Genomic DNA, 13,128 nt, shown 5'->3' on the forward strand with positions numbered 1-13,128 from the left:
GAGTCTGTTGAAACCCACCAGACCGTTTTACTGTGAGCAACATAAGAGTCGCTGGAAAGAATCATAAAAATAAAAGCGGTGTGAAAAGCAATCTTTGGGCTTATGATAACTGAAAAGTCCTATTCGAGGAAGGAAGACTGTATCAAATGCAGCCAAATCAATATAGAAGTCGGGGTGGTTTCCATTTCTCTGTACACTGCTGGGTGAGTCTTTGGAGGAAGGAACAGAGTAGAGACAGAGAAATTGACTGTGTATGCACTGACTTGGGGAGAGGGTGTTGGGGCGGGTAAGAAAAGGGCATTCCTGCCAAGGTGAAGCTCACATGTCTGCACATCTGAGCCAGATTCCGGAGCCCCCCACACTCACAGTCTGCCCCACGGGTGGGCATGGGACCACCGACAGGCCGGGGTCTAAGCCCTGCCGCACCCTGGAGAGGACGCTGGAGGTGGGGGGTCCAGTACGGTCACTGGGGCCATCTGGCCTGGGGCTCACAGCCACCCCCACTGCTGCCCCAGCAGGCCTTTCATGCAGCGGGGTCACACATCGTCACGGCTTTGCAAGCGCTTCAAGGGAAAGGACAATTTGTCAACGCTTTGGTGTCTCCATACCTGTTCAGAAAGGACTGAGCAAACAGCTGTGGGGAAGGGTTCATCACCACACAGAAAAGTATCCTCGTGGTTCCCCCACCCTGACACCTCCTGGTGCACCGTCTCAGGGAGATGGGGCTGGGGAACCTTTTGCGTGACCTGACACATGCCAACTTGGGGAGCCGGCCATGGAGACCCCACTGACAACAGTACAGTATGGACGACCTGGGCGGTGAGAGCCTCAGGAGAGGTCGTAGCTTGGGGCCCAGGGAGAAGCTCCTGACCCAGAAGCAGCCAGGCAAGGCGCCAGACTCCCGCCCTTGGTGGCCCGGAGTAAAGGCAGGGCAGCCCAATGACCATGCGTAAACCAGACAGTCCCTTCAAGCAACACGACGGCTTCCGTCTGGCGGATCCGAACACACCTGGCGCCTCCTGCACAGTTTCTGCTTCTTCTCCTCACCAGTGAGGGGGACATAGTCTCTGAGATGCTAATGAGTGCGACGGGGCTGTGTCTCAGCCAGGGAGGAGCCCTTCCTCCTGTCATGTCAGGGGAAGACTCTCAGAATGCCTTTTCTAAGTTTAAAGACCCTGGAAACTTAGGCACCTGGCTTGTGGAGCCAACATGAAGCCACTAGGCAGGTCCTCAGGGCCTACGGGCAAGGGATGCCTCCAACCACCTCCGTACCACCACAGACGCCCACTTGGGCTTACCTCTGCCGCAGAAATCCCATCTCCATGTGGCCTTTACTGATTATTCCAATGCAGGTGGGTATGGAGAGCCTGCCTTATTCCAGAAGCCACCAGAGCAGGGGGTGTGTCTAAAACAAGGCATTACCAATGACAAGAGCCACAGAGACAATGCTGAGGCAATGACGTCAGGCAAAACCTAACCAGCAAATCCATCAACCTTCAACACCAAATTTCTCAAGCGCAATGCCCTACACAGATGGTGGTCAGGGAACCCGGAACCACGCACTTGCCAGAAGTTTCCAGTCACCTACTTGTTGTGCACACAAGCTGTACAGAGCCAACCAAACACCATCTACACATTTGGGAGGCCCATCCTCGGCAGGGTCATCCTCGGACACTTGGAGGGACCCTCCCCCGCCGCTGATGACAGACATCTTCCACGGAGTGTTGGAAGGACCGAGCAAGGTGGCCCCGGGCTACTGTGGGAGCTGAGCCCACCCTGGGCCTACCACCTTGCCAGAAGTCAGGTGGGACACAGAAGACCCTCACAGGAGTTGGAATGCAGGAAAAACAGCAAATTAAAATTTAACACTGTTAAAATTATAATTAAAATCAATGTGAAAATGGAATTTGCTTTATAAAAATTCACTTATAACCCATATTTCCGCAACAAAATTATTATTAAGTGGTTCTTGACCTTCTGTCTTCCAGTCCAGATGATACCCATGTTTGGCCGAAATTTCAGCTCTTTGTTTTTAAAAGGAAAAGGGAAGGAGGAGCGGAGGGGTTATTATAACCTATATACACACTCATTGGGTCAACATCCAGTGCCAGGCACTGGGGGAAAGCTGCCGACAGGCATTCACTCAACAAACCATGGGAGCCCGCCACCCCCCACCGACCCTGGAAAGTGAGCTTACATCGAGGACTGACTAGAGTTTCTGATTTGCAGGTCACAGACTCACAGCAAGACACAAAATCGATTTTAAGGGTCACAACAGGCACTTTTGGGAAACAAAGTAAAGAGAAAAAAATCAGAGTACATTCCACACAGTAAGGGGGAGAACTCTTTCGTTTTATTAGTTGTTAATCTGCAGTGGAAACTAGATTTGTTTCCACAGTTCACAGGCAAAAAAGGTTTGAAAGACCCTGCTTTAAACATACCCTACCCTGTCATTCTATATGCACACATAAATTTCCTTAAATAACATAGACACTCCAGGTTGTGGAGGGAGGCTGTGCGCTCTGTAGCCTGACCCAGCCATTCTTCTAGCTGTGTGCTCTCGGGTAAGTTACTTCACCTCTCTGCGTCACAGCTCTGCTTCTAGAGCTACTGACAGATAGAAGTAGCATGACAACCAGCACATGGAAAGTTCACAACAAGCATAGATAACATCACTAATATGTTAACGTCATTAATATTCAACCAGTTCCCTCAAGAACAAAAACATCTCACTTCACAAAGGGCAATCGCCAGATTTCCTAGAACCACCTTCATTTCCAAAAATATTCGGGCTCTTTTCTGAACTTGCCCTAGAGATGTCTGCCAATTTTGGCTGTCGAGCGTCAGAAGGACAACAAATACTCCCAGAATGCCGTCCTCAGGAAAGTCAAGAGAGTCACACAAAGCCCTGGAGTTGGCCTTTTGTATCTCATGAGCCAGACTTGGAGCAGAGGGCGGTGGGCAGCACGAGATGGCAGTCAGGCTCCCCGGCGTGGGCACAACGATGGGCATGCTCCTGGGGACCAGCGAGTCAGATGGAAACCAAACAGAACACATGCAGAAAGCACTTGATTCAAGAATGGGTTTGGGACAGATTTTCTGATACCAGATAAAAAATGCAACAAAGGCAATCAAAGCCGTCTAAGTTAATTTTGTCTGTGAATATGGCATATCATCGTGCCACAGTTCAACAAGGCCTCCCTTTACATATTTAACAAACATCTGGAATAAAGGAACACTGATCACTGCTACTATTTATTAAGCTAAAGAGACTTCACTGAAAAAGCAGGATCCCCTGGGGAACACAGCCACAAAGCCAAAAAGCAAGACCAGGCGCGTGACCATGGAGCTGCTTCTGTGTCCCAGCATGGTGCCCTGCTGATCACAGAAGAGTCACACCCGCCACATGGTGTGCACACCCACCGCCCAAAGCCCCTGTGGCCTGGGGACATGGCTCCTGCCAGGCCCCAGCCCACACCCGGCACTCCGCAGGGAAGCAACTCTTCCCCTGGAAACCGTGAGAATGCTTCCCCGTTTCAAGAAGTATCCAGAGATGAATACAAAGTCAGCTGTGTCACAGCATCTAAGTAAATGCAGCAAAAGTAAATCTTAATAGCATAATTTAGACTTGATTAAAATGCATAAAGACCACAGATGTGGAAGTCGACGCTCTCTCCATCTGATGCCAAAACTGATATTTTCCCCCTCTTGATTAATTCGCTTGGATTACCCAATTATTCCAAAACCCTCTCACTCGGTTTCAGCTCCTACAAAACCGATAACAGTGCTAATGCCTAACATGCTTTCCACTCCAGTTTCAATACTGCTCCATAAATGTGCGACCAACACGACAGAATTACTCCAGACTGCATCCCAACATGGAGGAAAAGAACAAGCCTTCCTATAGAAAAACCACCCATCAGAATAACCCGAGGGCCTCGTCTATCAACCAGAGATGGGACACTCACACCTCATCACTGACATAAACCTCGGGGTTATTAGCTGACGGCATCCCACAAACACGTGGATAAATTACAAAGCTGATTAGTAAGTTGAAAATGGCAGGGGGGGGGGCGCCTGGGTGGCTGTTGGTTAAATGTCTGCCTTGGGCTCAGGTCATGATCCTGGTGTCCTGGGATTGAGTCCCACGTCAGGCTCCCTGCTCCACGGGGAGCCTGGCTCTCCCTCTGCCTGCCCCTCCCTGTGCTCGTGCGTGTGCGTGCTCTCTCTCTGATAAATAAAATCTTTAAAAATATTTTGAAAACTACAAAATAATATGTATGTATGTATCAGCTGAAGCTTTTTAACTACACACAATTTACAGAATGTTCTTGCTGGAAGGAATCTTAAAATTCACCCAAAATAATTTCCCTCATTTTATAGCTGAGAAATCTGAGACCAAAAAGTTTAACAGAGTGTGCAGACTCACGCAGCTCTGAATGAGGGGGCCCAGGTCTGCATCTGATCGGGGAGGCCACGGTGCGGCACCCCCAACAATGGGCACCCTGACCAATGAATCTGTACCTCCGGCCACTGCCAAAACTGACCTCCAACACACACATAGGGGTCAAGGCGTTGAATAGAAGGCTCTCCTCTGGGTTAGGATGACAACATGAATTCGTTCCAACAAACTCGCATAGTCTGCCACTCTGTCATTCTTTTCTGACCGTAAGATGCAGGCACATGACCCTTCTGATGCTCTGTCCCTCCATCAGCCACCTCCAAGCATGAAGGGCAAGGCCGGCCTTAAACAGCTTCCTGCCACAGGTCAACAGGGCTGCAGGGTAAAACGAAAACAAGGAGGTGGCAGGGTACACACGCCCTCACTGTCCCACAGGTCCCCACACCCGCGTGTGGACCACTCCTTCCTTTTGCACCTTGCCCTATGCTGTCTACCCTTCCCCAGCTGCCTCTGTCCCAGGGACAGCCGTGGGAACAGGGGCATGTAGGGGCCAGGGAAGCAGGACTGGCATCATGATCAGCTTTGGGGGATGCAGCCTGAGCCCTCCAGGAGGAGCCAGGCCTATGACACGGGCCTGGGCAACCCCAGAAGGCAACGTGGCAGCCGCCAAGGATGGACAACCCAGGGTTCTCCCTGCCAGCACCACGGGAAGCCCAGGTGGCTGCCTGGCCCAAGGACCATGGAACGACTGTGGAAGGAGCACCCCAGCCAGGCAGTGAGTGGCTCTGAGGATGTCACATTTAATCTAGAAAAATGCAGGAATCTGCCACATCTGAGCCCTCTGTCTCCCCGCAGAGCCTCATCCCCGGTACAGACGTCTGGGGCAAGAGAGAAGGAGCCGACCCCCACGGCGGCTACTCCAAGATACACCAGACTCAGGTGAAAGGCATCCCCGAGCACAAGAGGTACCCAACCAGTAACTGGTGTTTGCGTCTGAGCCCAACAGACCTTTGACAGGCAGGCTTTTCTGATCTTATTTGTCCTTCATGAAACACAGGAAATCGGGGTTCCCCGTGTGATCTTTCTCATCACACCCCCAACGTCTGGCCGCCGAGTTCTAAACCCATCCACACAAGAGCTCCAGCACCAGGAGTGCCTGAAAGGGAGGGGAGGGCCTCCCTCGGGGCCTGGTGGTGGAGAGACGGAGGGGAACGTCCCGGGTGCATGCAGGAAAAGGCTGTGTCCCACTTCAGGGAGTCCTGGGGTCCTGCAAGGCTCCCCCATCTCTGGGGGCGGGCAGGCCCTGGGTTGGTGCCGTTCCGCAAATGGGGAGGGCAGCAATTCAGATCCGACCTCAGCGGCACCCCGCAACTGTTCCTTCAGCACGGCTGGCCAGCTGTGATGCTCCGGCCTCGCTACAGCAAGCCAGTGTGCTCCCTATCACCCTCCTCCCGGGAACCCTCACATGCCTGCCTGCCCCACAGCACTTCCCCAGGAGCCCCCACACAGCAGGCCCCCAAACCTCCAGCGTCGCTAGTGATCCGTTCACACCACGCAAGGCTCTCAAGATCTTCTGATCATTAAATGTGGGTGATTATGAGACAATTCCCTGCATAGTTAATTTAAAAAACCACAAAATAGCATACACATCATGATCCTTGTTTTTAACATACAAAAAGCACACGTGTGTGTGGAGAAAGACAGATGCCCCAATAGGACCTGTGTTATTTGGGATTCAGGACTGATGAGCAACTTTTATAGTCTTCTTTATGCATTTCTGTGTTTTCCAAATTCTCTATGATGAACGCTTATAATCAAGAAGCCCACGTTATGTTTTAATGAACCCTGGTGGGAAGGGAGTATCGGACTGGGGCGGGTAAGAGCCGGCCCAAGGGGATCTTGGCAAAGTCACTGTCTCAGAGATGGACAGAGTGAAATGGGCTCTCCCGAGGCAGCACATACGAGGACAGGCTCTGTATTGGCGGGTAGTAAATCTACCCAGGTGCCTGCAGACCACATACCTCCCTCGAGTGGTATCCCTAAATCATCTCCCCACTGGGGGAGTGGTGCTGACTCAGCTCCCCGGGCCCCCGCAGGTTTATAGGGAGCGTCCCCCGGCCACGGGCACTGAGATGCCATGGGCGTGATTGACAGGTCTCATTCCGGGATGGGGTCCTGCACGCTGAAAACCGATGGCCGCAGGCGGGGCAGGCACTGGGAGACCACGAGAGCAAAACAGATGGATGCCGGGGATAAAAGTGCTGTCTGGCCGACATCGAGAATAAACCGTTACATCCTATCCGAATTACTAAATTTCTGAAACTGTGTTATAAATATGCTGTCAGTGGGCTTAGCTGGGGAAGAAAGGAGACGGAGAAGAAACCGGGCTAATGGAACACCACCCCTTCCCAAAACAAACATCAATCTCTCTGATCTCAGCAACACACTACCTTGGAGGATGAAGGGAAATGCTACACATGATGCAGGCTGTTCTGCTCAGCCTGGGGTTGCTAATGAGCAGCTTTGCTTTCAAAAAAATCACACTCACTAAAGGGCATCGAAAGATTTCCACCCTCACCCACAGCGTGAAATGTTGCCTTACTGTATTACCGCAGGGATGGTGGGGGTTTGTGAACAGTCCGGGTGGGAACACAGTAATTTCAGATGAACGCAAAGGGGGAAAAAATGCAGCAGGTGTTTGTTGACTCAGAAAGAGCTCGGGGTTTGTTATTATTTTTCTTGCAAAATTTTATAAGCTCCCCAAACCTCTACGATACAGAAGCGAACTAGGCTTTCCTTCCTAGTGCCAAGATGCAGTCCATACTGTTGTCATAGGCCAGACCCCAGAACAAAGTGGGAGGAACTGCACTGAGGATGGGGGTGAACCTAAGGCTTGCACTGTTCCTCAGTGACCGTTGCTAAAACAGCAGCATCTGGGGTCTGGGATTCCGCATCTGGCTAATCTTCCCCCGGCTCACATCACCTGCTCCTTCCACCTCCTTGCTAGTATTCCAAAGACAAGCTGCAGGTGCTTCCCCTACCTGAACGGCATTATTAATTAGAGCTACCAGGCTGAGCAGGCATCCCGTGCTTCATGAACATGGTGACTGGTTCGGGTTGGGAATGCCAGTGCTCAGAATATTTCACTCTGGCCAACCCGAAAACACAGCAGGACTATGCTTACATTTCAGGGTTCTTGGGCGCTACAGGCCCCAAAAGCCCTAGCTGGAGCTGCCTGCAAATGAGGTCATCATGATCTCAAAGTTGGAGAGGAAGAAAATGAAGCAGCTGCTGTTTAATTTGTTTATGGAGCCTACAATTGGTCTCATTAGCTGGCAAATAGGACGGGCTGGGCAGGAAAGAAGCTCTGGCCTCAAGTCTGCATGCGGAAAACCAATCCACATGCAATCACTCATGGGGCTTAGGGTTGGTGTACCCAGTGGCAGCTACCTGTTCTAGCACCTCAGGGACACGTCTCCTTCAGCAAATTGCATCAGCTTCCAGAGCCTTGTTACTATCTGTAAAAAAGAGAGATCTGGAATTACCTTGCCTGTCTTGAACCTCTGGGGGGTGGCAAGGGGAGCAAAGACCCCTAACTTCTCTGAAAACTCTGAAAGGCTATCCGAATGTAATTTGAGAAGGACCTGGACTGGTAAACTGAGGTCCCAGAGCAGTACGGCTAGATGCCTGGGCCCCCAATCACCCTGGTCTGCTCCCCATGTCCCCGGTCCCCGTGTCCCCAGGCGGCTGGAGAGAGGCGGGATGACAGTGTTTCCAGGATCACTGCAACTCAGAAGCACGGTATGTTACCCAGAGGCAGGCGGTGGTAGCCTGCTGACGAGGTCGAGGACCGCGGGGCCGGCCGGCGGGGGACGGGAGGATCTAGCTGAGATGGGGGCAGGCTGAGGTCTGGAAGGAGAAAGCCCAGGCGACAGTGGCAGTGGGTGGGGGCAAGAAAGAATCTGCCTGTCCCGCCCCCCCACCCCACCCCCACCGCTATTCCTCCAGATCCCCTGAGTAGCACGTCTCTTTCTTACCCATGGTGGCCCTCAAACAGCGCCCACAAGCCGGATGACTCAGGTTGGAGATGGGCCACGGCAGAAACACCAGTCACGTGACCAGGGGTTGGTGCTTCAGTGAACCAAGCCGGCCCTCGGTGGAGGAGGGGGTGTTACAGCTGCAGCTCACCCATGTGGTCCGTGAAGCAATCAACCGTTCGGAGGAGAAGCTCCCTGCCACCTCAGAGGCCCATGCGCACACTCGAGGGCGCTTCCCTGCCGGGATGCACGCGGACACCCGGAAGATGAGGCTCCCGAGGACATGCGCTCCGCATTTGGGACTCTCCCTGCCATCACCCTGCCTGTGTGCTATCTAACTGACCTGTACTTACCATCAGCTGTAATCCCATCAGCTCCCCCGGGAGCCGCGGTCGTTACGGAACCTGAGGAGTGGGGGACTCCCAAACCCACAGCCAGCCTGTCAGGGCACGGACCCGGCGGCCCCCCATCGCGGGTGGCCCAGGTTTGGGGTAGGAGGACGGATAGGCGAACTGGACGGCAAACCCTGGGGCCGAGCTGTTGCTCCATCGCTCCACCCTGTGACAATGAGGTCACTAACCTTCCTCTGCCCAAAGCTCAGTCTCCACATGGAGGACCACACGGAGCCACGAGGGAGGAGCAGAGTGTCCCCCTGGAACCTGGGTGGGTATTCAACAGACAGCCGCTCCACGCTGGGTAGAAACTGCCGGGCAGACATCTACATGTGGGGAGGTGCTACAGAACCTTACAGCAAGTCTTTCCCCAGGGGCTTATCAAGATCCCCCTCAGACGGACAGCAAGGCCCAGGCAGGGGGCTATGGGACCACCACTCATCTCATGTCTTCTGTGTTGGGGGTGACAGGTAAGACTCATTTGGAAAAAGTGTCTGATGCTGTATGTAGGTGTGTCTTAGAAAACAGATGTGTGTGCCAGCTCCCCAGCTCCTATGGACCCAAGAGTTCGGGTGGGAGGTCCAAGCCTGGAGAGGGATAGGCTGCTCACCAGAAGTCAGTTCTGGGTCTGAATGCAGGGCTGTGCAGCCTGGGGCCCCTCCCCACACAACCCCCCCTCAGGCCTTGAACCCTGGCACAGGGCTGGGCTCAGAGGGCAATTCAGCCACTTTGTCAGGACAGGTGGTTCCCTCTTCACCCTGAAGCTGTTCATCTTTCTGGAGGAGGAGGAGGGCCTCCATTGTCTCCCTGGGGGGAGGGATGAAGACAGTGGCCTGGAGGGGGCTGTTTTTGCAGAGGTGGGAAAGCTGTGGGAGGGGTGTTGGTCTGGATTTATGCTTTCCCCAAAACCCCAACTTTGGGCCTGCTTCCTCTTTCCTGTTCTCTGCAGCACCTGGTACCCTCGAATTTAGGTTGGGCTGAAGAGTGAAGAAGGTGTGAGCAAAGCACATGCCATGGGGGATGGCTCACCCCAAGGCCCAGGCCTCTAGCACCTTGCTCTGATTGCTCCTGCAGGTGTTCCTGCCCCTCGCCTGCCGCAGCTTCTGCAAGCCCTCACGCTGCTCTTCGTGGCTCAGCCAACTCCTCAGTCCACCCTCTGCTTTTAAAAAACTTAGAGACTGTTTCTGCATGGTCACTTCTCTTGTTTTCAAGTGTTGTTGGGGATTTGTGTGTTTTCTTATTCCTTAATTCTCATTTTAGTAGAGTTTTGGGAAAGGAAAAAAAAAAAAAACTCTCCACGTGTTAAATCTGTCGGGTTTAGCAAAAAGCCCTAATTTCATTTTATCTTCTTGCAGAGTTATTTTTTTCTTGCATGGATGATAGTACAAGACATGTTCTGAGTGGTTTATGTGTGCAATCCCGCTGAATCCTCACACTCAACCTGGCAGGAGGTGCTGGTACTGTGGCCAACAGTTCTGCAGACACAAACTGCCACAACTGGTGACGAGCGGCAGGTCTGGGTCCTCCCACAGCAACTTCGCGTCACGGAGCATTGCAGAATAACTCAGACCAGTGCCCAAGAAGCGAATGCTGAACTCTCGGATCCAAACTACAGCCTTAAAAACAACTCCGGATCTCTGGCTGATGGACAGATACTAAGAAACCATGTGGGTTCAATGGGCCAGGAAGGCTGATGTTCAAGAACGCAGATGCCTGGAAGTTGTTATAGGGGCCAGCAGCAGGTGACATGTGATTTTTGCAAGACCTCACCAAGGTCATTTAATCCCGGTGGCGCTTGCTGGAATCCAGGTAGTATGTGTGAATATAGATGTGTCTTTTACATACATACTGTACCATTTCCTGCAGGAACATGGGTCTGTCATCAGGAATACAACAGGCTGTGCTGAGGGAGCCCAGGATTTCACGAGCCACATCCGATGTATCTTATGGCTGCTTGTAGCGTCCTCAACAAGCCCCCGCCCCCCCCCCCACAGCTGCCTCCCATCGTACCCGGCACCTGACCAGGAGGAGCCATGCTCAGAGACAGGGGAACCTGTCCCTCCATCACCAAGACTCATTTCTCTGCAGCGACCAGGCTGGGATTTCATGAAGCAAGATGCAAGCGGGCAACAGCCAGTAGGGTACAGGAGTTTAGCAAGGTGGACAGCCCCTTGGGGGCTCATGAAGTGTGCTCTGGCTGCCTCATCCGAGACTTTACCACTGTCTTCAGTACACCCTGGACGGTGTCCTTCAGTGTGTGTGGGCGGTGATCTCTCTGGGAAGATGGGGAGGGCACACGTGCTCCCAGCTGGGACAGGGCATCTCAGGATCCTTGCCGGAGCCTGTTGCGGAAGCAGATGGCATCTTCCCAGCACGGCTGGGTGAGGCGCACACAGTCCTGTGAGTGGTGGCCCCGTGCAGCTTGAGCCAGCCAGGCAAGCTGTGTTAGCTCAGCCCCGAGAACCTCATCTCTGCCTCGCGCCAACCAACAGGGCCTCAGAAGTCAGCAAGGGCTTCGGGGCAGCCAGTGTGGATGACTGCCATCCCCAGGCCACGTTGCTCTTGCTCGGCCCCAGCCATGGAGTACGCAGGTTCACCTGTGGTTTTACAGCAAAGGACAGAGCGTGGCTGGTACACAAGATTGCAAAGAATAAAGAAAAAACTGAAAACTTGTGTTTGGGGCCCAGGGGACGATTACACAGGCAGGAGCAGGTCTCCTCGTGGCACTGGGAAGCCCCCTGTAGGGTCCAGAGCTAGAGCTGAGTGCTTGCTACTGTTTCCCGTCAGGGGTGGGTAGTACAGGCTCCTCTGAGTGGCTGGGATCCAAGACAAGCATGACCACGGTGTTGGTATTGGAACAGGTGGCCTGAGGGAGGGGCTGTCTCAGGGGACCTGCTGCATGGGATGCATGCGCCTTTGTTTCTCATGGTGCCTAGTCTGGGAGGGAGTGAAAGGCAGACACTCCAACACATGGCGTCATCCGTGATGCTCCCTTTGCTGTCAGAGAACCTACCGCATTTTCTCCCTGGCTGTGCTTTTTAAATGTCTTTGTTTAAAATTAAAATTTGATGAGAACTGGCAGCACCTATGGAAAGAATGAAGACACTTGGGAGCACTTGGAAGGCACGTTAAGCAGGTGTGAGAGGGCAGGCCTGCAGAGTTTCCCGTCGGAAAACTTTCAGCTCCTAAACATGAAGGGAGAACAGTGATCTGTGGCTGGTGCTTCAGGCAGAGATCTAGCCACTCAAGTTTTGGAATGCCCGTGGCTTTCCCACTGCGGGTACACTTTTACTCTGGTGGTCCTAGAGAAACCACACAACCTCCCAGCTGGGAGTGTGCTTGAGTCGAGCAGGCACAATAACAAGGCAGGTGTGGGTAGCTTTTCCAAAGAAAGACGGAAAGAGAGTTGTAGTGGCTGCAGAGAGGAGGAGTCCCTCTTCTCTGCCTTTTGTCCATCTGTCTATCCATCTATGCCCATCTTTCCATTTTTCCATCGACAACCCATCCATAGTCCACCACCGACCATCCATCTGTCTGTCCATTTGTCTATGCCCATCTTTCCATCTATGCCCTTCTTTCCCTCATTCCATCGACCATCCATCTATCCACCCGTCCATCTGCCTACCGACCATCCTTCAACCATCCGTCCATCATCTCTTCACTGACCATCCCTCTGTCTATGCCATCCATCTTTCTGCCCGTCCATCAATCATCCGTCCACCGATCATCCATGCATCTGTCCATCCACCATCCATCCATAATCCATCCACTGACCATCATCCATCTATGCCCGACCATCCATCCACCATCCATTCACCCACTGACCATCCGTCCATAATCCATGCACTGACCATCCATCTGTCCCATCAGCTGTGCATCCATCCATCCATCCATACCAGTCTGTCCACCCATCTGTCCATCCACGACATCCATCCATCCATCACTAAGTCTGCTTCTGCTGGGCCCTTTCTGGCATAAAAGGCCTGAGGAGTGAACCCAGGGGAGCCTGAGGGGCGTGGGGCAGGGGCATGCATGGAACATAAGGCTGCAGGGCACAGAAAGCAAAAAGGGGAGAGATGCTGCCCCAGGAAAGGGTGATTTCTCGCAAAGGTGTTTCTGGTTTCTTGGAATGAGACTATAAATCACCAAGTCAGAACAGATAACCCATGGTTTTTCGTATGAGACTAAGAGAGCTGGGGGTGGAGTTTGCTGATAACCCCAAATTCTGTTTCCATGTGTTCTAGCCTGCCCCCGATCAAAACAGAAAGTTGGGCCTAACCCCCTTCTGCCCCCATAC

The sequence above is a fragment of the Mustela nivalis genome (assembly GCF_964662115.1).
Source record: "Mustela nivalis genome assembly, chromosome: 16".
NCBI lineage: Eukaryota > Metazoa > Chordata > Mammalia > Carnivora > Mustelidae > Mustela > Mustela nivalis.